Below are 4,035 nucleotides of genomic sequence, written 5' to 3' on the forward strand. Positions count from 1 at the left end.
TTGCTTTAGCCAAGTTAGTTAGTGAAGTACGGTAAGGTTACATGAATTGGGAGGTAGACTCCTTTGGAGTCAGTTTCACAAATAACCTTGAATCGTTTTCAGTTACAGTTAGCAGAGCTCTTGGTTTTTGTCACAGTAGTTTAGTGTTGCCCACTGCGACACTCGAGTTCCGTTCGAAAGAGAGAAAACAAAAAATTTTTGTCACTAGATAAGGTTTTACTCTAAGGGAGTTTGTTTACGCCCCGTTTCTTGTCGCCGTCCAAGAGCAATTGTCATTAATAAACCGTCATGGCTCTATTTGCAAACAGATAACTACCAAACAACTCTGCGCTTGTCCATCAGCCCATGGCTATTTAATTGATATATCTGTGTATAATTTGCTACTGCTAGTTTCGTTTTCACTATGCTGGCTTTGCTATGCTGGCTAAGCAGTACCGTATAATGTCCCTTTACAGGCCTATAGAGTCATTAGACCTAGATAATGGAAACTTTATTCTACCAAAATATAGTTGTACAGTTCAGATCAGTGGCTGCTATAGAAATCACTAGGTGATTACTCTGTAATGTAATCCCATAGCCACTGGATGTGATTTTCGCTAGCAAGGATCGATCATATTGACTGCAAGTGTAGGAATGGCGATATGGGTACGGTACCATTTGCGAAGATGGCATACGCCATACAGTATGCTAAAAGAACAAAAATGAATGTGATAGAGAATATCCGACAAGAGATTTGGAATCAGCTAGCCAAACTTACTTGAAAACAGTACCTAAAGTTATTGCAAGATATTTTTGTTGACCAGTGAATTAAATCATAGATGTAGAATTTCATCAGTTCGGAACAAGACTGCGTGGGACAATGGGAATGATGACTCTATTATAACTTAACCGTATCCTAGTTATTTTATTTCTATGAATTATTTCTACCAATACTGTACTGTGTACAATAGCACATTGTACTTCAAAAATGTGCTGTTACATGAGTGCCCGTCATCATTTACTGGTCAGATATATTTAAACAGAGCATCTCTACAGCTTTTGCAGATGTATTTCTCAGTGTCATATTTGGTGATGCGATTGTTGATATACAATGTTCTTTCCGATTCTCTACTAGTTGCTGACGATTACCACTGACGAGTGACATAGCCAATTTAACTCTGTACTGTCTTCGATATTTCTGTTGATTCAAATTATAAGCTGCCTGCCTCCGTGCAGGCTACTGTGTGGCGCCCTAGCATAAGGATTATGCATTGCTATTCATGGCTTGCTAGAATTTTCTAATAATATCATTGTGCTTTTCATGTAGAGAATTCAAAAGGTAAAATACTTAGAAATAACATGACTGTGGCTGTGAAAGTGATTTACTGCGGTGGATGAGGGTACGGGAGATATTACCACAACCTGAAGGCGGAAATTGGCAGTGAATTTGGAAATTCTGTAAAGGTCGATGGCGAGTCGACACCCGGAATTTCCGGATACCTGGAGGTTTCCGTCAACGGAAAGCTGGTTCATTCAAAAAAGAATGGCGACGGCTACATTGACAGCGACAAAAAGTTACAGAAAATTTTTGACGCTATCGACAAAGCTCTCAATGCATAGACAGTGAATATCCCACAGATCATAGATATGGACAGCACAAGGACGCCAAATTTTTGTTGGGAATATGTCAAGAGTTGAAATTTTTTGGAGAACACTCGTTATCATCACATCCTATCATGATGTCCTATGGAATAATAATGATGAATCCAGTAAGGAAATAGTTGCACAATATTGAAGATCTACATTAAAAATTTATTTTTTGTTACAATTTTGAAGTTCATTATGTCAAATGACTTATTTAACCGTCTACCTATTCAGTTTTGCTACCTTAAGTTCAACGACGAAAATATTGAATCTGAATGCTGCCTTTATCTCTGTGATGTGGTGATATGTTCTTGCCTTGCCAAGCGATTTTATGAATTTTTGAAAGCACCAAGTGTTAACTTTCTGATGATGACTAGCATGTAAACATGTACAACATGGTATGTTGGTTTGATGGTAACAAAGTTCTCATTTGTGCTTGACATATTTCATTAAATGCTTTTTATTTATTTGATTTTTTAGACTAGGCTATCTGTAAACGGCATATTTTTCAGACAAGTGTTTTATTATAGAAATGGTGAAGAATTAGTGGTGGTAAAGCGTGCACTTTGATATAGTTATTTCTGTGGGTATTTCTTGAGTTCGAGTGCGTAATACAGCGGAAAATTTCATATGCAACATTTTTGTGACTTTTATTCGAAACGGGTTATTCGGTGTTCCGATTTCTTTAGAAGTTGAAAACATACAGGCAGTCTGTCGACATAACCAACTGAGCTAGCAAAATCTTTTTTTGGCATGTCAGAAGGCCTTCAATGCATGGTATTGAGAAAATGTCACTAGTATGTCGAAACACGGTGGTGTACAACTGTACATTGGCCGGGAAGAGACTTCGCCGCTGAGTTTAATATGCAGCCACTATGAGCAACTGCAAATGTGTTTGGCCTGTTCAAACTCGACTCCACGCGATAGGACACCTCAATTGCGATTAACGTCTGATCGTGAAGGCGTTGGCATACTGTCAGGTACGGGACTACTCAGTCGACACTGTATTAACGCAAACAAAATTAGGCTAAGCCTCACTTTGTCATATCAAAGTGTGATGTGACGCGAGTTCAATGTCAGCCGAACGCGAACGCCTTGAAGAGGTCGAAAATCATGCGTCAATGTCATTAATATCACTAGAAGGTGATTCATGGAGCGCATATGGTCGTTTCGACATCCTCTATGTGTTCTTTACAGGATGAAAATAGTCATACAATCTCTGATCGATCATGTATCATAGCGTCAGAGCAGGGTCAATGCCCTCCGTGTGGGTTACGTTATGAGATTGACTGAGGCGGTTCGAGGACCAACGTATGCGACGAATCGATCGATTCTACAGATAATTCGGTATATTGAACATATATAAAAACAGGACGGACGTAGAAACTACCAATTTAACGTATCAGTTGGATTGTGGTCGGTGTCTAATGAAATTTACCATATTTCTTTCCTCATCATCACCCGCAATAGGTACAACACGTCTTGTGGCAGAATAGCGCACGCCTACCGCGGTCATCTCAAAGGAGAACGCAACGCTCCATTGCTTCGCTGATCTTCTGTAAGAAGGTACTTCGCGGCTATTAGGGCATGTCCGCATTCAAGACAAAATTGGTAATGTGGAGACGTGAAGAAACACTAGCTTACATGGATCGTGTCGAGAAATGATCTGGTTTCCTTTTTCAACATAACCTATTTTAAATTTTGGTCCTTAGCCTTTACCAAGGTGTTTCAATTCTCATTAATATATTTTGATTGAAATCTTTTGGTGTTTTGAGCTGAAAACGCATCAAAATGAAGAACGTATTGCTAACCAAAGCCTTGGCTTACCAACTGCAGGCGACGCTTACTTTAGGCACAGATAGTTTGCAATCAGATCGCCCCTGCTATAAGATCACCGAGTATTGCCTATCATTGATCGGCTGTTGGACGCCCATCATATCATTGGACATGATGGTCATTGGTCGATCACTGTTATAACGAACATTACATAGCTAGTATAGTGGTAAGATGTATTTCATGACCTGGCTTATCGATCACTGTAATCTATAACCGACTGCGTGTATGGTCACTGCTTCGTGTATAGACTCAATAGATGCGCTTCAGTATCGAAAAACGAGCCTATGTATAATCTGGATGTTGAGGGATCCGGGTTATCCATTGATAAGCATGTTGTGTTATTTGTTTTTCCGGATGAAGTAGCTTCGCTAATGATTTCCCAAGCGTCGAGTGGACCGTCATCCACTGTACAATGTACAGTAGTAGGCTACACACTGCACGCAGCTACCCAGCAATTTCGAGTATCTTGGATTAACAAAATGAAAAAAGCTGACTTTGTAACGCGTTTGGGGCGATTTTTCCATATTGCGAGCGAACGTCTCGACACTATGCCTCCTGACGACGAATTCATAAGTG

The 4,035-nt window shown here is 39.8% G+C and overlaps 1 protein-coding gene and 1 long non-coding RNA gene across 10 annotated transcripts in view; one reads left to right on the plus strand and one right to left on the minus strand.

The window, feature by feature from the left end:
* LOC145456779 (uncharacterized) overlaps window positions 1-4,035 on the plus strand; it is a 329,933-nt gene that overhangs the window by 289,560 nt on the left and 36,338 nt on the right. The gene's annotated exons all lie outside the window — the stretch shown is intronic.
* Window positions 1-4,035, minus strand: part of LOC145456745 (protein diaphanous homolog 2-like) — a 233,324-nt gene that overhangs the window by 177,408 nt on the left and 51,881 nt on the right. The window lies entirely within an intron of this gene.

Source organism: Botryllus schlosseri, chromosome 15, assembly GCF_051294905.1.
Source record: "Botryllus schlosseri isolate E-star chromosome 15, Bs_hap1, whole genome shotgun sequence".
In the NCBI taxonomy this organism is placed as follows: Eukaryota; Metazoa; Chordata; class Ascidiacea; order Stolidobranchia; family Styelidae; genus Botryllus; species Botryllus schlosseri.